Genomic DNA, 23,771 nt, shown 5'->3' with positions numbered 1-23,771 from the left:
ATAATTGGTGTTTTCTCAGTTAATGCTGATACTCATTAATGACACTCTTTCATGGAGGAAATGTCTAGAGTTCTGAATAATAATCAGAAGAGAAATCAGAAAATAAAAGAAGATTAAAAAGGTGAAATTAAGCAATGTTGTGCTATTTCCTTTTATGGACACTTTTTAATATTATTGCCAAAGTATTTTTGTCATTTTCAAACTAAACCATTTTTTTGTCTCCCTATTTCAAATGCACCTGATGAAGCACCCTCCACAGACCAAGGTACTGAAGACCCCAAGACTCTTCACCTCTTCTCAGCTGAGTTCCTTGCTTCCCCGCCCCTGCCGCCTACTTTCCTGGTGATTCAATGGTTAAAGTGCACGTCTAGGTATGATTTACTGCGTTGTCTCCCCAGACAGGTTTTCTCTCTTTTTCTTGCTGGCATGCTGCCCTATTTCCTCTTGATTTCCTCCCTTCTGCAGGGGGATCTGACCATCTGAGCCCTAAGGCCGTGCCACGGTGTCACAGAGAGCTGTTCTCCACCATCTATCTCCTCCAGTCCTCAGTGTTCTGGGTACTGCAGAGCGTTCGGACCCTCTGACACCCTACACTCCCCCAGCAGCTCAGCTCTCCAGGGTCGGCGGTGATTGGCTCCCTGAGCTTGCTGAGGCAGGGGCAGTGACGAGGCCCCCGCATTTTGCTGCCTCGCATCCCCTCCAGTCTCTGACAATGAGCCAGGCCCAGGTACAGAGGCCCCGGGCGCCAGGCGCTGGCCCTTGGGTCCCTGCCAGGAGGCACCGCGCGTCCGCAGGTGCCCACTCAGTGATTTCTCTGGTTCATTAGCGCCTGGTGATGGGAACACGGTGGGCTGTCAGGGCGCCTCCGGGAACAGGCCCTGGAGGACGAAGGAGAGGCTTCTCAGGCCCTGCTGCCCACAGGAGAGGAGGCGGGTGAGTGAAGCTGAGGGCCCGGGTGGTCGCGGTCTCGGCTCGGGGGACCCCAGGCGGGAGCCCAAGGACCAGGCGAGCGGCCGTCCACCCGCGGTCCCTGCTCTGCGTCAGGCCTCCACGCCTCTCAGAAGCGCCTGGAGCCAGGCGCCTCAGATCCGGGGGGACTGGGATTCAGCTCACCCAGCTCTGGCATCTCGATGATGAGGGCGCGGAGGTGCCATGAAGGGACTTTACCTGTATTCGGAGGAGGGACTGGAGTCCGGGTCTGAAGCCTTGGTCCAGCGTCATCTTTCCACAAGACATCCCGGAGTTGTCTGAAGCTGCTTCTGAGGGAGCGAGGGGGCCGCGTGAAGGGACACGCGCGGTGGCAGCCCGGCTCTGCGTCCAACCGGGGCTCAGTCCTCCTGACCTCGGTGTGGTCCTGCTCCCCGCGGAGGGAATGGCCGCTGAAGGTCATCCCCGGGAGGCTGCAGGGAGGGTCCTGGGGCGCTCCTCGGGGAAAGGGTCCTGGGGCCCTCCGCGCGATGCTGGTGCGGTGCTCCAAATGCCCTACAAGCTTTCCAGCGCAACCGACGCTCAGGGCGGCCATCCGCGCCCCAAGACCCAGAGCCGCCTGTGCGCACGTGGGATGGTGCCTCCCCCAGACCGACCTGAGGCAGAGTGTCGGGGGCTTGAGGGGCCCCTTCTTGTTCTCACTGGAAGCAGGACCCCGAGACTGGAGTGTGTGCAGAAGTGGGCATGCTGGGCCCCGGGCTCCTGAGCCCCTGAGACAGGAGCAATGAGTGAGGCCCCTCATGGTCCAGCGCCTAAGGCGTGGGAGCACGGGCATTGGTGGGAGAAGTCTGGGCACAGAGGAAGAAGGAGAAGAATCCCATCCCACGTTCCTATGATTCTGTCAAAGGTGCTTCTCATTTCCAGGCTCGAGTTATTCCTCATCTGGTTCACACCTCATCTCAGCACTAAGGGGACTCAGTCATGGGTTTCCAAGACCTTGGAGTCTTGTAGGTGAAACAAAGTCGACAGGTAACAGGACTCCCAACTCGTTCACGACTCAAGGACGTCATTCTGTTTCTCTAGGGAGAGAACGAGGGCTCAGAGTGAGGCCTGTCCTGTCAGAGTGGAATCAGTAAGCTCCTCAGAGCAGAGCCTGCTGGGAACAGAGCTGCCAGCACCCGACAGAGAAGAGACCTGCTTACCCAGGGCCACATGCTCCCTGGCTGGCCTGCTGGAGGAGCACGTGGGGAGTAGACTGAGGCCTTTTATGGCCCCAAAACTGAAGAAGAATTTTATGAGATTCTTGTGACTGCTCTCTCTCCCTCACTTCTTCCCTCCATTTCTATTTTCTCTCCTTTGAAGTAGCAACCATCCTTGCCTTGGACAGTTTCTCTCACAGCTCATACATCCTCCAGAGATTTCACTCAGGGCCCGTAATCAGAAATAGCTCACATTACTAGACCCATTGTGGATGTTTATCTCACTCTAACTTTTCAAACAGGAATCTTGACATGAACTCAATCATCTCCATTTTGACCCTACAAGAGTGGTAGACTTAATCCCAGGGTGGCAGAAGCACTGGGTGTTGGTGTTGTCATTAAGATTCCCTCCATTTCTTCACTGGACACAGTCATTTCTGACCACCCAAGGACATCTTGGCTGAAACTACAACTTGTGCTTCATGCATGAGTTGAAATTCTTCATCAAGCCCTGGAAGAAAAATCAAAGGTTTTACAGAAGAAATTACACATAAAGAAAAAAAGGTGGAAGCATCTATTTAAAAAACAGCAACTGTCTTTAAAAACTGTTTTTGAAAAACCTTGTTTCATTTTTGGAGATTGAGGAAGTTGATCTTTGACAGGAGAAAGAAGGGATAAAGAAACCCGAAAACAGGGGAAATGGATAGAAACAAGTTAATGTTTGCATTGTCATAACTGAGAAAGAGTTTACAGCATAAAAGACATTTACCAGAGGATAACGCCTAGACATGATTTTGACCTTGTTTGGCCACAATTTCCTCTTCTGTGAAGTAAGGAAGTTGGCTTTGAGGATCTCTGACAGTTCCAGGCATTGTGAGTCAATGTCTTTCATTGAGAGCAGAAAGGAAGAATCGTACACTTCAGAATCAAGGAGGTTAATGATAATTCTTAGAGACTTATAATTTTAGAACTGCAAAACCACTGAGAAGTAACCACAAAAAATCTAAATGAATAAGAGTTCAACTTGTGGGCTAGTGATGCATTATTATCCCAGATCCACAGCTTTTCTTATGCAGACAGTAGCAGTTATAAAATGTAATGAAAGAAGAATGTGGCTCATAAAGAAAAACCATGAAATATCTAGGAGTCAAGTTACAAAAACACTCTGAAGGACCCAGAAAGAAAATTACTGAAGGTAAGTTTCTTAGTACAAAAGGTTGTACTAAGAGGAGGCAAAAACATCTAAAGGGAAATCTAGTTCTTAGACTCAATCACCCACATATTTTTTTTCTTTAGTAAAACCTGTAATTTCAATGAAGCAATAACATTGTGTTTAACTTGATGGAATAATTTAAATGTTATTTGGTAATAGAGAATCAGTGAGCGTAGCCATGCCCTCTGAAAGAGACTAAAGAGGGAGATTTGATTATTTTGTACTCGAGGAGCTGTGTTATTAATAGCTCAGATCACTTAGTGCTGCCTCTGACAGAGACAAACAGAAGAGCAGAAGGAACAGAACAGTCTCTGACCAGGACTAGGTAGGTGCCAGGCAGGCTGTGTGGTTTAGGTGCTCTGATGGGTGTATAAAATGTGTTCCCCAGTCCTCCCCCGGATGGCCTGCTGTACTTGGATCACCCGGGTGGCCCTGATCATTTTCAATTCTTCCAATCATGTATGAGCTTGTTTCTCTTCCATGCAAGATTAGGTTTCCTAAGAGGACAGAGATGGGAACTCAGACATCAGCCTTCCATATGAAACATGTGGGAGTGAGGGCATGTCTGTGGGCTCAGGAAATTCATAGTGCTGGATGGTGCAAGCAACAGTTCTCAGGTCACTGCTGGGGACTTGTCTGTCATAGGTTTTCAGAAGAGCCTCCATTCCAGGACTGAATGAATTAAGGATGAAACTAACCAGGAATACAGACAGAAGTAGATAAAAATACTAATAAATATCTTTGAAGAAAACCAAGTGTAATCTCTAAGGGTAGCTATAAATTTCATCTATTAGATGAGCAAGCACACAGCCAAAAGCAAGCCAGAAACAATTTTTGCTATACATATACCATAGGATTAGTGACCTTAAATATACATGGGATTCTGAGAAGTCACCACTTACTTGGTGGCTCAGACGGTAAAGCGTCTGTCTGCAATGTAGGAAACCCGGGTTCGATCCCTGGTTTGGGAAGATCCCCTGGAGAAAGAAATGGCAGCCCAGTCCAGTATTCTTGCCTGGAAAATCCCATGGACGGTGGAGCCTGGTAAGCTACAGTCCATGGGGTCGCAAACAGTCAGACACGACTGAGCAACTTCACTTCACTTTCTGAGAAGTCAGCAAGGAAAGATGAATAGAAAAATGGGTAAAGTGTAAGAGATAAAAATAACCAAAAACATTTTAAAAAATGTTCAACCTCAGAAACAATTTTTTTAATATATTAAAACAAAAAAGAAAATATTCCCTCATTCAATTTAGAAAAATTGAAACAATTCTTAAAACCACTAGTAATGAGAATATTGACTGTCAAATATACTGTTTAACATTGTCAGTAAGAGGATAAAGTGATACAACAGTTTCTAGCATGCGCAATTGGGAAAAACCCATTAAAACTTGAAAAATGCATATATATATAGCCCGTTGCTGCCACCTGCACTTAGCGCCCCCCTCCCCCCCCCCCCCCCCCCCCCCGTTGCAGCCGCCTGCACATAGCGTGACGGAGCAGGGATGGCTGAGAGGAGCTACCCCGCATCTGAGGTCAGGGGCCTCGACGAGAGGAGTTACCCCACATCCGAGGCCAGGGGTGGCAGGCGGAGGAGCTACCCCATGCCCCCACGCCCGAGGCCAAGGGCAGCGGCTGGGAGGAGCAACCCCACACCCGAGATCAGGGGCGGTGGCCAGGAGGACCAACCCCATGTCCAAGGAGCCGTGGCTGTGCAGGCGCAGGAGGGCCTAGAGGAGCTATCACACGTTAAAGGTCAGGAAGGGTGGCAGTGAGGAGATAACCCTCGCCAAGGTAAGGAGCAATGGCTGCGCTTTGCTGGAGCAGCCATGAAGAGATACCCAACGTCCAAGGTAAGAGAAACCCAAGTAAGACAGTGTGTGTTGCAAGAGGGCATCAGAGGGCAAACATACTGAAACCATACTCACAGAAAACTAGTCAATCTAATCTCACTAGGACCATAGCCTTGTCTAACTCAATGAAACTAAGCCATGCCCGTGGGGCAACCCAAGACAGGCGGGTCATGGTGGAGAGATCTGACAGAATGTGTCCACTGGAGAAGGGAATGGCAAACCACTTCAGTATTCTTGCCTTGAGAACCCCATGAACAGTATGAAAAGAGGGCACAATAACAGGCTGTAAATGTCAGCCCAAGAGAGCTGTTTACAGTCTCTGATCCTAGTTTCCAAATTACAGCATAAAATTTCTATTCACAACAAATTTGAAATTCAGCCTTTCTCTTACTGAACAAGCAAGTATAATAGGAGGGACAAAGTGAGGGAAAAGAGGTGCATAAGACAGAATACTTTCCTGGCATTGTATTTTGGGGATTCCTGGTTGAACTGAATTATTTCTTCCCCCGGATTGTGATCTCAAGACTTTCTTCCAAAAACAGACATTTTAGTTCTTTCTTTAGGTTCTACAATACTTAATTTGTGTGACTCTCACACAAGTGTGTGTCTGGGAAGAAAATGAATGGTCTTCATCACATGGTAAACACTTCTGCTGTATGATGGACTCATGTTTGATGGAACTTCCTGAATTAAGTACATTGAGGAATTCACATTTAATGGATTATCCCTGAATTACATTGGAAAGCTGAAGCCTGATTCTATTGTTTTCTTTATTCATCGACTATTCTGTCAACATCTATTGAACACCTACTGTGTGCTAGAAACTTTACTGGTAGCTGAGGCCATGGAACCAAAGTCTCTTCTCTTACTCAAGTTGGGTGAATGAAGGATGTCTTCCCAGTGAAGGCCATGTGTGAGCTGAGACTATAAAAAGCGAGTACAAATCAATCAGGGAAAGTCGGAGGACAAGTAGCTTAAGTGTGTTTCAGAGTGAGAAGAACACAATATGGCAGAAAGACGACTGACACTGTGTCGGGGTTAGTCTGAGAACCAGGCTGACATAAGATGAAACTAGAGAAAGTATGGCCAACCGGTGAAGGACCTGAGACACTAGAGAATTTGTCCTTCATCCTTTTAAGAGAAACACTGAAAATTTTATATGGAGGTGTGACGAGGGATGGGAACATGGAGACACTGGGAACTCAGAGGCCACTGAGATTATCAGCAGCAACCACAGCTGCTTCAGAAAGCAGTCTGCTGTCTCTTGTGACGTTAAGCACATGTTGACCATGTGGAAACTCATATGCCAATGGGAACACAGATATCCTTCCACAAAGGGACACAAAACCTCGGTGACTTTTCACACTATAACACCCACACACACACACTCAAAGCTCTTTCCCTCAGTCCATACATTTGTAGACAGAGATTAACAGGTTGGCTTTCCTGGGGCTCAGTGCTAAAGACTCTGCCTGCCAATGCAGGAGACACAGGAGATGTGGGCCTGATCCCTGGGTCAGAAAGATCTCCTGAAAAAGGAAAGGACAACCCACTCCAGTATCCTGCCTGGAAAATTGCACGGACTCAGTCCATGGGGTCACAGAAGAATCAGACATGATTTAGCAACTAAACCCCACCACCAACAAATGAGGTTGTGGAGAACATCCATTTCAACAGTCACAGGAGCTGTGAGCTCAGTCACAGAGACTGAGACCTAGGAAAGGCAAGACCTGTCCAGAGTTAATCAGCTAACGAGTGGTGTGACCAGACTTCCAACTGAAATCTTCCTATCCAGTTCATGACCTCATGCACTCAGAAAGACCCCACAGGACCCGAGTGAACAGTGGCTCTTTTTTCAAAGGACTCAGCGGTGGGGAGTGTCTGCTGCTGCTGTGGATGCTCTGATGCTGAAACTAGACAATGCAGCAGTGTTTCTTCCGACTCTTGCATTCTCCAGGCAGGATGACACACAGGGGGTGTTCTGATACTTGTAGGCACCACCCATTTTCTCACATTCAAGGTTTTTTTTTTTTTTTTTTTGCTTTCCCTATAAAGGAAGGGAAGGTGAAAAAGAAACAAATAAATAAGGCATGTGTAAATAAAGCTACCAGAATTCATCTTATATAGCAAGGAACTCCAAATTACAGTCCACAGGGACACAACTGGCACTCTCCATGGTTTGGTGTGACCTACAAGCTTAGAATGGTTTTCCGCATTTTTTTAAAATAATACTAAAAACTGAGAAGGGGCCTTAAATTGTTCTAAAGGAAGGTGATCACACTGATTCATTTAAACAGGGTCTATGGGGCTTCCCAGAGGCTTCCCTGATGGCTAAGCTGGTAAAGAATATGCCTACCACTGCAGGAGACATAGGAGATGAAGGTTCGATCCCTGGGTCAGAAAGATCCCATGGAGAAGCAAATGGCAACCCACTCCAGGATCCTTGCCTGGAGAATCTCATGGACAGAGGAGCCTGCTGGGCGACAGTCCATGGGGTCACAAAGAGTGGACCACAACCGAGTGACTGAACAATTGGACCTGCTTGTTTAATGAATTCTGAGCAGAAATGCCATTTCCCTTCAGGGCTGGGGCCCTTAATCGCCAGCACGACAGTCCTTAGAGCAATCTGCTCGGACGCAGGACCAGCATCACCCACGGTGGTGGCTGATCCTCGGGAATGGGGGGACTGATCAGAGCACACAGGCCCTCCTGGGTTGGCGTCATTTGAGCAAGAATTAACTTTGAATTTTTTAAGATGCTAAGATCTGGAGGTGCTCTCACCACAGCACAGCCTGGAGCATGCTGTATCCTGAGGAGGGCTGCAGGGAAAATGTGAGACACCCAGTTTAGCTTGGATTGCAGGTGAGCAACACATAACCTTGTAGGATAAGTATGTCCCGAGTGATGCATAGATCACGCTTGAGCTAATTTGTTGATTTTATGTAATTCAGTAAGTAAATCAGTTTTCTAGGATTGTTGAATATTTAATAAAACAAGGTCTTTGGAGTCAAACCCACTTGGGCTTAGGTTAAAGTTCTCCCTACATTCAATCTGCACTCCTTTGAACAAATTACTTCATTTCTAAATCCAATCTTGTAAAATGGCCTACCCCGTAAATTTTGCTATGAGGAATATATTTGGGAAAAGACATTAAAAGTTTCATTGTTTTAGTTAAGGAGGAAGTTCAGTTCAGTTCAGTTCAGGCACTCATTCATGTGTGACTCTTTGTGACCCCATGAATCGCAGCACGCCAGCCCTCCTTGTCCATCACCAACTCCCAGAGTTCACTCAAACTCATGTCTATCCAGTCAGTGATGCCATCCAGCCATCTCATCCTCTGTCCCCTTCTCCTCCTGCCCCCCATACCTCACAGCATCAAGGGCTTTTCCAAAGAGTCAGCTCTTTGCATGAGGTGGCCAAAGTATTGAAGCTTCAGCTTCAGCATCAGTCCTTCCAATGAACACCCAGGACTGATTTCCTTTAGGATGGACTGGTTGGATCTCCTTGCATCCCAAGAGACTCTCAAGAGTCTTCTCCAACACCACAGTTCCAAAGCATCCATTCCTCAGCACTCAGCTTTCTTCACAGTCCAAATTTCACATTGATACATAATTACTGGAAAAAACATAGCCTTGCTTAGACAGATCTTTGTGGCAAAGTAATATCTCTGCTTTTCAATATACTATCTAGGTGGGTCATACCGTTCCTTCCAAGGAGTAAGCTTCTTTTAATTTCAAGGCTGCAGCCAACATCTGTAGTGATTTTGGAGCCGAAAAAAGTAAAGTCTGGCATCGTTTCCACTATGTCCCCAGCTATTTGTCATGAAGTGATGGGACCAGATACCATGATCTTCGTTTTCTGAATGTTGAGGTTTAAGTCGAATTTTTCACTCTCCTCTTTCACTTTCATCAAGAGGCTTTTCAGTTCCTCCTCACTGTCTGCCATAAGGATGGTTTCATTTGCATATCTGAAGTTATTGATAATTCTCCCGGGAAACTTGTCCAGCCCAGCAGTTCTCATGATGTATTCTGCATATAGGTTAAATAAGCAGGGTGACAATAGACAGCCTTGACGTACTCTTTTTCCTATTTGAAACCCTTTTGTTGTTCCATGTCCAGCTCTAACTGTTACTTCCTGACCTGCATACAGGTTTCTCAAGAAGCCGGTCACGTGGTCTGATATTCCCATCTCATTCAGAATTTTCCACAGTTTATTGTGATCCACACATCAAAGGTTTTTCGCATACTCAAAAAAGCAGAAATAGATGTTTTTCTGGAATTCTCTTGCTTCTTCAATGATCCACTGGATGTTGGCAATTTGATCTCTGGTTCCTCGGCCTTTTCCAAAACCAGCTTGAACATCTGGAAGCTCATGGTTCATGTACTGCTGAAGCCTGGCTTGGAGAATTTTATTTTTTTTTTAATTTTTAAACTTTACAATATTGTTTAGTTTTGCCAAATATCAAAATGAATCTGCCACAGGAATTTTGAGCACTGCTTTACTGGTGTGTGAGATGAGTGCAATTGTGTGTTCGTTTGAGCATTCTTTGGCATTGCCTTTCTTTGGGATTGGAAGCAGTCAACATGACTTCCTATTATTATTAGCGTTACTGTTAGTCACATGGAAATGATTGGTAAGCCGTAAAGTCCCCTGTAAATGTTTTCTATCACCATTACAATTTATGGGTTTACCACCAACTAGTTAAAGACAATCATGGGAGGCTATTTTTCACTTCTTTAAACTTGTCTTTCATTATGTGTAAAATGGAGCATGTCGCATATGCTATGCTTCTCTCAGATTTGATATTATTCCCTTCAGCACCTCACTGGATGAGGAATCAACTTGACCTTCCCTACTCTAGGCTCCACGGTCATGCACCATATCACCCGACCAGTTGCATCTGCCACTTAACCCGATGTTGTCTGGATAAGACACGCAAGTAAGAGGAAGAGAAGGTAGAGTAGCTTCATGATGGGAAACGAGTTTACAGAATTCAAAGTAGACCCAGTGTCTGGTGGCACACCTGAATCGGGGCAGGGGATCTGGGAGAGAGTTTGAAGACTTCAGGTGGAAAGAAAGTGCTTTTATCCCAGCAGAGATGTTCAGCTGGGCCTGGGCCTAATTTGAGGATGTTTCATCTTTGGACACATGGTCCAAGTGTTTGCCTGTCGTAAAGGAAGAGGTTTGCAAGAAGTCAGGGTTTCCACATTGATTCTCACTTCTGCTTATGGCTCTGAGGTTTGGAGCATTTTTTGGAGAGAAATCATTGAACACTGAATTCTGTTAGAAAATTATTCATTTCTTTTTTCACCTTTATTTCATGTCTCTGCATCTGTCCATTTCTCCTTTCATAATAAACACTCTCAATCCATGGGTTGCAAAGAGTTGAACATGACTAATTGACTGAACAATAACAACCCAACACACATACACCTTTTACAATTGAAAAATGAGAAGGAATTTTCGAAATTAAAACGGTCTTCTTGCACTCTCATGATTTTTTTTTTATTTTTTTGCTAACATTTACAGAGAGAATTGATCCATCCTAAGCAAGCTATTGCACACACCACAATGAGGTGAGGCTTCATGGGCTAGAGTATTTCTTAATACAGGTAATTTGTCAATGTATTCTTGAGTGAAAAGCACCAAAGGATACCAGATAAGGGGCTTCCCAGATGGCTCTAGTAACAAAGAGCCCACGTGCCAAAGCAGGAGATGCAGTTTTGATGCCTGGGTCGGGAAGATCCCCTGGAGAAGGGAATGGCATCCCACTCTAGTATCCTTGCCTGGAGTGTCCCATGGACAGAGAAGCCTGGTTGGCTACAGTCCATGGGGTCACAAAGGGTTTCACGTAACTCAAGTGACTTAGTACACATGCATACCAGGTAAATCATTGATATTTTTTGCATGTCTTCCTTCTCTCCACTTGGTTTTCCTTTATAGTGCTCATATCTCTCTTTTTCTTCATATGTAAGTCTCAAAAGTAACAAGTCTTGTTTTATTATGTTACAGTCTCAGCACCTAGAACAGTTTCTGGCATAGAGCAGGTAGTCAAACATTTGTTTCTATGAATAGGTACTAGTGTGAAGAGTCAACATAGAGGTGAATAAACAAATGGATGAATGGAGAGAATGAGGGAGGGAAGCAGAAAAGAAAGGAAGGCTTGGGCATAATCCTTAGGGTTTTGAAGGTCTGTAGAGAGCCCATTAAGTTGCTTTATCCCAAAGTGTTCCCGAGCACAAGCACCCACTCACCTATTCCCAACATAACAGGTCAAAACAGGTCATAATACTTCATGGTCTTTAGCCTTCACTCACGACCTCTCTTCCATCTTACCTGAACTATATGTTCTGACGTTTTTCTCTCTGTCCTGATGCAATTTAGCAATAAAATGTTTTCACTTTTAATCTTTTGATCAGCATTTGAATCTTTCACTAAGTAGAAATCTATTTAGTTTAGTGACATCAACCTAAAAACAGAGCAAGTGTTTGTAGTAAGCTGTTTAAATAAGTCTTACTTAATTCTACAGAATAGCTGTGAGGATTTTACTTCCTTGGCCCCAGCAACAGTACTTTAGAATAATAGAAAGAAAGTATAGACTACAAGCAATTGGCCACCTTTCTCTCTTATACTTTTATACTGAAAGTGATCCTTTACCCTGACTCCCTAATTGTTATGCATCTATTCCCACCCCTTCTTCAACTATAGATGTCTCTCTCTCTCTCCTGGAAACCTACCTTGCAGATGGCTCCTCTGCCCTTCTCAGGTGGATTGTGGCAGAGACACTGGGAGCCCCTGTCCATGGCTACATGATTACAGGCCAGGACAACAAAGGGTGGAGGAAGGGGTGAGTGAGGTCACACAGGATGCCTTGTGATCCCCGTTGGCAGGAGTCATCCTGGCGGAGAGGTGCGGGACCAGCCAGACTCGTTGGCATTGTTGCCACCAAAATCTTGGTTTTCTCTGCCCACTGGAGCCAAATAAAATTTGCAGAGACAGAGTTTGGGGCAAACAGAAAGATGGCTTTAATCATTAAGCCGGCAGAAGGGAGAACACAATAGGTTCCTGCCTCAAGGAGCCTGTCTCCCATTCATCGGGAACCCAGGGAATCAAACAGTTGGGGCTCACAGTCAGGTGTTGGAGATATGGAACAAAAGGTGTAGGGGTCCTGAATTCTCTCTTTTTGCACTGTTTGGAAACAGTCACTAGGCCAGTGTCAGGTATCTTGGTATTTGGGTCTGGCAGTTGGTCCCGGTGCTTGGGTCTATTGTCCTTTGGGGATGTCCTGGTGACTTTCTTCCTGTAATACAAAAGGGGGAAAGCAAACCACTAGGGGTGGCTTCCAAAGAGAGTGCACCATAAAGTTAAGCATCAACATGAGGTTAAAATAGAGCAAAGAGAGGTACCAAACTACAAGGGGAGGTTTATGATGCCATAAAGTTAAGTTCAGGACGTGGCTAGAATAAGTTAAAGAATCATTGATGCAGAGTGTGGCTCCTGCAGAGTTAGAGGGCAACAGGTACAGATGTAGTTTGCATAATACGTTAGTCTTCTGAAAAGAAGAAACTTAGTTATCAATGCAGACTGTTGATTGTCAGCAAAGTAATGCTCAAAATCCTCCAAGCTAGGCTTCAACAGTACATGAACTGAGAGCTTCCATATGTACAAGCTAGATTGAGAAAAGGCAGGGGAACCAGAGATCAAATTGCTAGCATATGTTGGACCATAGAAAAAGCAAGACATTTCCAGAAAACATCTACTTCTGCTTCATCGACTATGCTAAAGCCTTTGACTGTGTGGATCACAATAAACTGTGGAAAATTCTGAAGGAGATGGACTACCTGACCTGCCTCCTGCAAAACCTGTATACAGCTCAAGAAGCAACACTTTGAACCAGACATGGAAGAACAGATTGGTTCCAACTGGGAAAGTAGTAAGTCAAGGCTGTATATTGTCACCCTGCTTATTTAACTTCTGTGCAGAGTTCATCATGTGAAATGCCAGGCTGGATGAAATACAAGCTGGTTCGGGATTGCTGGGAGAAATATCAATAATTTCAGATTGCTGATGATACCACCTTTATGGCAGAAATTGAAGAGGAACTAAAGAGCCTGTTGATGAAGGTGAAAGCAGAGAGTGGAAAAAGCTGACTTAAAATTTGACATTCCAAAAACTAAGATCATGGCATCTGATACCATCATTTCATGGCAAATAGATGGGGAAACAGTGGAAGCAATAGATGACTTTATCTTTTAGGCTCCAAAATCACTGCAGATGGTGAATGCAGCCATGAAATTAAAAGACGCTTGCTCCTTATAAGAAAAGCTATGACCAACCTAGACAGCTTATTAAAAAGCAGAGACATTAGTTTGCCAACAAAGGTCCATCTAGTCAAAGCTATGTTTTTTCCAGTACTCATGTATGGTTGTGAGAGTTGGACTATAAAGAAAGCTGAGCACTGAAGGGTTGATGCCATTGAACTGTGGTGTTGGAGAAGACTCTTGTGAGTCCCTTAGACTGCAAGGAGATCCAACCAGTCCATCCTAAAGGAAATCGGTCCTGAATATTCATTGGAAGGACTGATGCTGAAGCTGAAACTCCAATACTTCGGGCACCTGATGGGAAGAAGTAACTCATTTGAAAAGATCCTGATGCTGGGAAAGATTGAAGGTGGGGGGAGAAGAGGATGACAGAGGATGAGATGGTTGGATGGCATCACTGACTTGATGGACATGAGTTTGAGTAACCTCTAGGAGTTATTGATGGACAGGGAGGCCTGGCATGCTGCAGTCCTTGGGGTCACAAAGAGTCAGATATGACTGGGCAACTGAACTGAACTCTAGCATATGAGATCTTAGTTCCCTGGCTAGGGATTGAACCCATGCCCCTTGCATTGGCAGCTGGAGTTTTAACCACTGGACCACCAGGGAAGTCCCTGCTTTTAGTTTTTGTAGCTGCACTAGATGGAGGCAAGAGGTAGAGACAGTTTGGGTCTCACCCCTGAGTAAGCATGAGAAATGAGACCCAGGACCGAGGTGGAAAGGCTGGCCTTGGACCAGAGCATGAGCCCATTTGGCTCAAGAATGACATGGGAAAGCCATCATCTTCCCGGTGCTGAAATGACACAAGCATTCCTCCCATGCAGGAGTCCAACATGACACCCAGAAATGTTATGGCAATAAAACATCAACAGATACAAGGATGTAAATTAAAATTAAGTAGAAATTAAAAACTGAAATCCCAACAAAGAATATGATCAAAATTTAATAGAAACAGTACCACGAAACCACACTTAATGGCAGATAAACGTTCCACGATAACAAAACAAACTAAAAATAAAGGATAAAAGGGATACAAGATATATGAGGTGTAAGACTGAGTCCCAAATACAACCTTCGAGATGCAGAAGAGTTGGCAGATGCACCATGGGCATTTCTGTGAAAAAAGAAATATAAAGTTGAGTAAAATGTTGACAGCTGTTATCATTCTTTTCCTCCATTAAACATACACAGGTTTGTCTCTTTTGAGCTGCTAATTTTAGGCTCAAGACATGATTTTAAGCTACTGCTGTATTGATTTCCTCTGGCAGCTGTAGCAAATTGCCACAAGCTACGTGGCTTAAAGGAACACATACTTGTCATTGTGGTTCTGAGGATCCAAAGTCCCAAATGGATCTCATTGGCTTCAAATCACGGTGTCAGCAGGATGCTGTTCCTTCTGGAGGCTTCCTTCCTTCTAACTCAGAAAAGCTGCCTGCCCTCCTTGGCTTATGGCCTCTGCACATCAGTGTGAGCTGATGAGAGGTTGGTTTAGCCTCTCAGCGTGCATCTCTGACACTGGTCTGCATCCCTCCTCCATGTCTAAGGCTCCTAGTAATGAGATGGCACTGGGCACAGCCAGATACTCCATGTTATTTCCCTAACTTAAGGCTGAATGATTAGGTACCTTAATTCCACCTGTGCTGTAATTCTCACTTGTCATGTGTCTGCCCTTTCAGGCTACTGAAACAGAAACACCATAAGCCAGGTGGCTCTTTTTTTGCACTTTGTTTTTTAACTGAAGGATGATTGCTTTACAAAATTTCGTGATTTTCTGTCATAGAAAAACAAGAATCATCCATGGTTTCACCCATGTCCCCTCCCTCTCGAAATTCGTACCATCTCCTTCCCCAACCCACACTCTAGCTGGTCTCAGAGCCCCTGTTTGAGTTCCCTGAGTCACACAGCAAATCCATGCTGGATATCTATTTTACATGTGGTATTATAATAAGGGCTTACTAACAACAGATTCTTCTTTCTCAGTTTTGGAGGCTTGGAGCTCCAGGATCAAGACAGAGCAGGTGGCTGGTGGAGGGTGGTCTCCCTGTGTCCTCAGAGGGCACAAGGGGTGAGCCATCTCTCTGGGGTCTCCTTCATAAAGGCCCTCATTCCACCCAGGAGGGTCCCACCCTCATGACCAAATCACCTCCCAAAGGCCCTGTCTCCTAACACCATCCCCTTGGTGACCTCAGCTTGCACTGAGGGAAGAGTTAGTTCAAAGACTGGAGAGCTGCTCACACATACAGTGTGCACCAGCAAAGCTCTTTGTTTAACTAGCAAACCCTCTGAAGAAACTGCAAGCAGGCTGAGGTCAGCATGCTCGCCCCGCCCCTTGAGGTCTCTATGTTCTGTGCTGTGTTTTCTTCATTGAATTGTGCTTCCCACAGGACTTGTTTTTCCATAGCATCTAATTGCATCATATCATGTACACACAGAGATGATTTGTTGATGACAATTTGTGAAGCAATGTCTCGTCTCAATGCCCAGCACTTACAGGAATAGGACTATCCATGCCTATAGAGATCTTACAGCCCAAAAGGGAATCAGAAGTGTATCCATGTGCACACAAGGCAGGAGTAAGAAGCACAAAACAAATGGAAGTGAGGGCTGCAGGGGACAGAGGAGGGGGGTTTCCTCCTGGAGCAGGGGCGGGGCTTTCCTATGGGACTGGTGTGCTGGTGATTCTGGACCCCTGGAGTGCATGTTTGAGGGGAGATGTGGGGCAGGACAGGGTGCCCTTGGCTGGGAAGCAGGAAGGACAGCAGACAGAGGGGCTGGGGAAGGTCAGGCCCCAAAGGAACAGGGTCTACACCCCTGGGAGCACAGAGGACCCCACCACAATTCCCCAATGGTTCACGTGGGTAGCTCAGAGAGCATCCTCAGGGACTTCGGAATTTGCTTGGCATCAGACACCACACAACAACATCAATGACCAGTGGGCAAGATTCTTTAACTTTGAATAAAATTTATTCTGGTTTAAATTTTAGATGCTCTGTCGAAGGGTGCAGTTTCCGCATCGGTCTTGGCCAGGTCTTTGCCTTCTTTTACCACCTCCTGCAGCATTTTACTAGGGCTCCAAGACAGGTGCCAATCTGTCTCATGTTTCCAGAGCACTTGATCGGCACACAGATGCCTATATTCCTACAGCAGCTTAGAGGAATCTTACTCCTTGAGTAAATCCTAAAAAGAGAAGAAAGAGGGAAAAACGTGTCAGCAGGAAAGCAGCATCTCGAGAAGGCCAGCTGTGTCCCCTCTGAGTGAGGCCCTGGGGCTTTCTGTGCTGAGATGCGGACACAGCCTCCTGACAACAAGATGTGAGTCCAGGACCCCATGGACCAGCTAGCAGACAGATACAGACCCTGCCCAGGTTCTGGTGGACCCTCTGTTTCCAGAACCAGAGGCTGAGGGACTGGGGCATGAGAACCCCGGTTGTGTGCGGGATCAGCTCCACCACGAGGGCAAAGACCAGGGAGCTCTGCTACATCCACCTTCCCGCCCAGAGTCAGAAGCAGCCCACAGGGGTCTATTTTCACAGTTTAGTTTTCCAACTCATGGAGTCAGTCAAGTAGTGGAGCTGAGATACAAGGAAAAGATGCAGCTGAAAGTGTAAGAACTGTTTAAAGAGAACTTACTCTCAAAGCAACTTACAGCTGACAGTGACAATGGTTCAGGAAAAAAAGTTTTGTATCATCGTCTCTACTGACTCAGAACGCTCTCAGCACTGGTGCCAGTCAACCCCTCTCCTCCTCCCTTTGTGGTTTCCTCCTGACTAGCCACCTTCCCGTCTTTCTCACAGGCCTTTTTCTCTTTTGGCCACAAGACACCTCTGGTTCCTCTCTAGCTCCCTGTCCAGGGATAGAACCCGGGGCCCGGGCACTGAGAGGCCACATTCCTTACACCCCTGTCCTCTCTCCCTGCCACTGTGCCAAGAGTTGGGTTCATAAACAACACTCATCATACAAGGCCTTTTCAACTTGATTTTGACATCTAATCAGTTGTCTCAGGTCTCAGTCTCTGCATCCTCTCCCTCCCTCCTTCCTTCCTACATATTTTCATCCTATTTCCGGAAATATCAAAGGTAAGATGAAAATCAGACAGCCGATCCTGCACACTGCTTTGGATGTGCTGCCTCCCAGCTGTGGAGCAAGGGTCGCATCGTCAGGGATGTGTCCTGGAGGACCTTCCTGCTGAGGAGACTCAGCACGGAGCGTCCCAAAGGCAGCTCCCGAAGCCCAGGCTCGGCCTGACTCTCCTCTGGACTTGTCTGGTCGGCCAGAGCCGCCACCCTTCAAATAGAAAGATTTATAAAGCAGCATTCTGTGCTTCTGTCATGGGAGAAAATCAAATTTCTTGCTTTTATGAAAAAGAAAAAAAGGAGAGTCACTTAACAGAGGCATCTTCTATTTCCTCCTCATGAGACCAATGAGGAGATGGGCTCAGAAGCTTGACTCGCTAGAGTGGCCTAGAAACAGCCAGGAATTTTACAGGGCGGTTCTCAGACCCCTCTCGCTACTAAGGACTCAGCGCTGGCTTCTTAGAAGCATCAAATATGAAGGTTTAGTCTGACCACATGTAGATAAGGGTAGCAGGACAGAAGGAGGTAGAAACAGGAGAGAGAGCCCACGGCTCCCCCCGGGGCTCCCACGAGCTCACCTGACTCAGCAGACAGGACCAGGAAGAGGAGCGCGAGGAGCAGGTGATGGAGCCTCATGCTGGCGTCCCGAGCTCTGCGGCTGACACTGGAGAAGAGGCTATTCTTGCCGCTTTATAAAGGTCCCAGGTTCCGGGAGGAATTCCATGCTGGCTGTGGATTTGTTTATTAGGAACTGGTTAATTGAGCCTCTTCCCTGTGTGTAATGGGAGTGGCCTTTATAGCACAAAACAGGGGCAGTCACTCGTATGCTAATGAGGCTGGGGAAAACCCCAGAAAAAGCTTTCCTGCTGTCCTTTTGACCAGGAGCTTTTACCTGGCAGTCATTTCAGCTGATGGGCAGGGGTGTGGCAAGGGGCACAGACTTGCCTGTTTCCCCAGGCAGGGGCACAGACTTCTTGCGGAACCTTCGCTTACCCACTCCCCAGCCCCACCCTCACCCTTCCAGGGCTTTGAATCTGCCCACTGTTTTCCTGTGCAGAAGGAAATGGCACCCCACTCCAGTACACTTGCCTGGAAAATTCCATGGATGGAGGAGGCTGGTGGGCTACAGTTCATGGGGTTGTAGAGAGTCAGACATAAAAGGGAGACTTCACTTTCTTTATTTCTATAGTTCCTTATGGGCTGGAAGAAGCACAGCTGTAATCAAGATTTCAGGGAAAAATATCAATAACCTCAGATATGCAGATGACACCACCATTATGGCAGAAAGTGAAGAGGAACTGAAAAGCCTCTTGATGAAAGTGAAAGACGAGAGTGAAAAAGTTGGCTTAAAGCTCAACATTTAGAAAACTAAGATCATGGCATCTGGTCCCATCACTTCATGGCAGATAGATGGGGAAACAGTGGAAACAGTGTCAGACTTTATTTTTTGTCTCCATAATCATTGCAGATGTGACTGCAGCCATGAAATTAAAAGATGCTTACTCCTTGAAAGGAAAGTTATGACCAACCTAGATGACAGTTGAAAAGCACAGATATTACTTTGCCTACAAAGGTCCATCTAGTCAAGGCTATGGCTTTTTCAGTGGTCATGTATGGATGTGAGAGTTGGACTGTGAAGAAAGCTGAGCCCCAAACAATTGATGCTTTTGTACTGTGGTGTTGGAGAAGACTCTTAAGAGTCCCTTGGACTGCAAGGAGACCCAACCAGTCCATCCTAAAGGAGATCAGTCGTGGGTGTTCTTTGGAAGGAATGATGCTGAAGCTGAAACTCCAATACTTTGGCCACCTCATGTGAAGTGTTGACTCATTGGAAAAGACTGATGCTGGGAGGGATTGGGGGCAGGAGAGAAGGGCTCGACAGAGGATGAGATGGCTGGATGGCATCACTGACTCAATGGACATGAGTTTGAATGAACTCTGGGAGTTGTTGATGGACAAGAAGGGCTGGCGTGCTGCGATTCATGGAGTGGCAAACACTCGGACACGACTTAGTGACTGAACTGAACGGAACCGAATTGAACTGATGGTTCCTTTTGGAGAAGGAAATGGAAACCTGCTCCAGTGTTCTTGCCTGGTGAGTCCCATGGACTGAGGGGCCTGGTGGGCTGTAGTCTACGGGGTTGCAGAGAGTCGGACATGACTAAGCAACTAACACATACACTGTTTCCATGAAAGGCTGTTTCAGGCCCAAATAGGGACTAACTTGTTCAGAGGCAGTTTCACTCCCTGGGCAAGACTTGCTGACTCCCAGCATCTGCAGAGACAGCCACTCTCTTTCTGGCCCCTGGGGCACTGAGGGAAGAGACTCAGTGGTCCCGACCTGCTCCCCATGCCAGCTAGCCTGTTACGGGTTGCCAGCAACAGTTGTCGCCAAAATCTTGGTTTTCTTTGCCCACCAGAGCTGAATAAAAATTGTGGAGACAGAGTTTGGAGGCCACAGAAAGATGGCTTTAATCATTAAGCCAACAGAATGGAGAACACAATAGGTTCCTGCCTCAAGGAGCCTGTCTCCCCTCCATCGGGAATCCAGGGGATCATACAGTTGGGGCTCACAGTCAGGGCTTGGAGATACAGGACAAAAGGTGTAGGGGTCCTGAATTCTCTCTTTTGCACTGTTGGGAAACAGTCAATAGGCCAGTGTCAGGTAGCTAGGAATTTGGGTCTGGCAGATGGTCCCTGTGGTTGGGTCCATTGTCCTTTGGGGATTTCCTGGTGACTTTCTTGCTATACTACAAAAAGGGGAAAGCAAACCACTATGGGGTGGCTTCCAAAGAGAGTGCACCATAAAGATAAGCATCAACATGAGGTAACATACAGCAAAGGAAGGGAAAAACAAACTACACAAGGGGAGGTTTATGATGCAATAAAGTTAAGTATCAGGATGTGGCTAGAACAAGTTAAAGGATAATACATGCAGAATGTGGCTCCTGCAGAAATGGAGAGCCATAGGTGTCAGGTGTAGTTCACATAATAGGTTAGTCTTCTGCAAAGAAGAAACTTGGTTATCAATACAGACTGTACGTCAGGAACATTTAAAGTGGAGAAAGACACAAAAGGGAAAAAAGAAAGAGAGAGAAAAAAACTTCTCTTAATTCACTGCAACACAATCACACACCTGTCTCATGAAATCTCAGTGGGACACGTGGTGGGCAGATGGGTGCTCTGTTTCCCTTCATTAGAGACAGAGTGGGAGGATGACGCTGCCACTGAATGCATCTCCCCAGCCTAGTATCACGAAGCAGGCCCAGCAGTGGGGACCCCTTCACTGGATTAAGGAGGACCTCCATCACTAAGTAACATCCCTCACTTTGTAACATCTGTCCATCTCAGTGTTGGAGAGACACTGACCTAGCTTTTCAGAAACGCTAAATCTCAGGATGAAACTTGCCATGCAGCTCTGAGTAGAACTCCAAAGCCTTTAGAAATTTGGGTACCCAGGAGGACCCCGTCCTGAAGGAGCCCCCAGAGCTTCAGTCCTGTTCAGGTCCCCTGCTGTGTCTCAGAGTCTCGCATCTGAGGCTCGGCAAAACCATGGATGCTGCCTCAAGCAGACAGAGTCCCTGGCTGGCACCCAGGGATAGGATTTTTCTGAAGGAAAATAAGTTGTCTTAATCATGATTCCTTCTGCTTTAGCTCTAAATGATGTTTGAGAGAGGAAGATATCATCTACATATATATATATATATATATATATATATATATATATATATGTATATATGTATATATCTGATCAGATCAGATCAGTCACTCAGTCGTGTCTGACTCTTTGTGACCCCATGAATCATAGCACGCCAGGCCTCCCACTGCATCACCAACTCCTGGAGCTCATTGAGACTCACGTCCATCGAGTCAGTGATGCCATCCAGCCATCTCATCCTCTGTCGTCCCCTTCTTCTCCTGCCCCCAATCCCTCCCAGCAACAGAGTCTTTTCCAATGAGTCAACTCTTCTCATGAGGGGGCCAAAGTACTGGAGTTTCAGCTTTAGCATCATTCCTTCCAAAGAAATTCCAGGGCTGATCTCCTTTAGGATGGATTGGTTGGATCTCCTTGCAGTCCAAGGGACTCTCAAGAGTCTTCTCCAACACCACAATTCAAAAGCATCAATTCTTCGGCGCTCAGCCTTCTTCACAGTCCAACTCTCACATCCATACATGACCACAGGAAAAACCATAGCCTTGACTAGACAAACCTTTGTTGGCAAAGTAATGTCTCTGCTTTTGAATATGCTATCTAGGTTGGTCATAACTTTCCTTCCAAGGAGTAAGCATCTTTTAATTTCATGGCTGCAGTCACCATCTGTAGTGATTTTGGAGCCCAGAAAAATAAAGTCTGACACTGTTTCCACTGTTTCCCCATCTATTTCCCATGAAGTGGTGGGACCAAATGCCATGATCTTCCTTTTCTGAATGTTTAGCTTTAAGCCAACTCTTTCACTCTCCACTTTCACTTTCATCAAGAGGCTTTTGAGTTCCTCTTCACTTTCTGCCATAAGGGTGGTGTCATCTGCATATCTGAGGTTATTGTTATTTCTCCTGGCAGTCTTGATTCCAGCTTGTGTTTCTCCCAGTCCAGCGTTTCTCATGATGTACTCGGCATATAAGTTAAATAAACAGGGTGACAATATACAGCCTTGACAAACTCCTTTTCCTATTTGGAACCAGTCTGTTGTACCATGTCCAGTTCTAACTGTTGCTTCCTGACCTGCATACAAATTTCTCAAGAGGCAGATCAGGTGGTCTAGTATTCCCATCTCTTTCAGAATTTTCCACAGTTTATTGTGATCCACACAGTCAAAGGCTTTGGCATAGTCAATAAAGCAGAAATAGATGTTTTTCTGGAATTCTCTTGCTTTTCCCATGATCCAGCGGATGTTGGCAATTTGATCTCTGGTTCCTCTGCCTTTTCTAAAACTAGCTTGAATATCAGGAAGTTCACGGTTCACGTATTGCTGAAGCCTGGCTTGGAGAATTTTGAGCGTTACTTTACTAGCGTGTGAGATGAGTGCAATTGTGCGGTGGTTTGAGCATTCTTTGGCATTGCCTTTCTTTGGGATTGGAATGAAAACTGACCTTTTCCAGTTCTGTGGCCACTGCTGAGTTTTCCAAATTTGCTGGCTTATTGAGTGCAGGACTTTCACAGCATCATCTTTCAGGATTTGGATTAGCTCAACTGGAATTCCATCACCTCCACTAGCTTTGTTCTTAGTGATGCTTTCTAAGGCCCACTTGACTTCACATTCCAGGATGTTTGGCTCTAGGTCAGTGATCACACCATCGTGATTATCTGGGTCATGAAGATCTTTTTTGTACAGTTCTTCTGTGTATTCTTGCCATGTCTTCTTAATATCTTCTGCTTCTGTTAGGTCCATACCTTTTCTGTTGTTTATCGAGCTCATCTTTGCATGAAATATTCCTTTGGTATCTCTGATTTTCTTGAAGAGATTCCTAGTCTTTCCCATTCTGTTGTTTTCCTCTATTTCTTTGCATTGATTACTGAAGAAGGCTTTCTTATCTCTTCTTGCTATTCTTTGGAACTCTGCATTCAGATGTTTATATCTTTCCTTTTCTCCTTTGCTTTTTGCTTCTCTTCTTTTCACAGCTATTTGTAAGACCTCCCTGGACAGCCATTTTGCTTTTTTTCATTTCTTTTCTATGGGAATGGTCTTGATCCCTGTCTCCTGTACAATGTCACGAACCTCATTCCATAGTTCATCAGGCACTCTGTCTATCAGATCTAGACCCTTAAATCTATTTCTCACTTCCACTGTATAATTATAAGGGATTTGATTTAGGTCATACCTGAATGGTCCAGTGTTTTCCCTACTTTCTTCAATTTAAGTCTGAATTTGGCAATAAGGAGTTCATGGTCTGAGCCACAGTCAGCTCCTGGTCTTGTTTTTGCTGACTGTATAGAGCTTCTCCATCTTTGGCTGCAAAGAATGTAATCAATCTGATTTCGGTGTTGACCATCTGGTGATGTCCATGTATAGAGTCTTCTCTTGTGTTGTTGGAAGAGGGTGTTTGTTATGACCAGTGCATTTTCTTGGCAAAACTCTGTTATTCTTTGCCCTGCTTCATTCCGTACTCCAAGGCCAAATTTGCCTGTTACTCCAGGTGTTTCTTGACTTCCTACTTTTGCATTCCAATCCCCTATAGTGAAAAGGA

General features: G+C 45.8%; 1 pseudogene across 1 annotated transcript; it reads right to left on the bottom strand.

Annotated features, from left to right (window-relative positions):
• Positions 1-1,086: 1,086 nt before the first annotated feature.
• LOC147343498 (uncharacterized) lies at positions 1,087-18,221 on the bottom strand (annotated as a pseudogene). The gene is made up of 3 exons (XR_015155959.1): positions 18,164-18,221; positions 16,677-16,690; positions 1,087-1,739 (listed from the first exon to the last, which is right to left on the bottom strand). The product of XR_015155959.1 is annotated as an uncharacterized LOC147343498 (transcript).
• Between the last annotated feature and the right edge of the window lie 5,550 nt (positions 18,222-23,771).

The sequence above is a fragment of the Bos grunniens genome, chromosome 27 (genome assembly GCF_055505025.1).
Source record: "Bos grunniens cultivar Pamir isolate PY7600 chromosome 27, Bosgru_T2T1.0, whole genome shotgun sequence".
NCBI lineage: Eukaryota > Metazoa > Chordata > Mammalia > Artiodactyla > Bovidae > Bos > Bos grunniens.
This window is presented reverse-complemented; position numbering and strand designations above follow the sequence as displayed.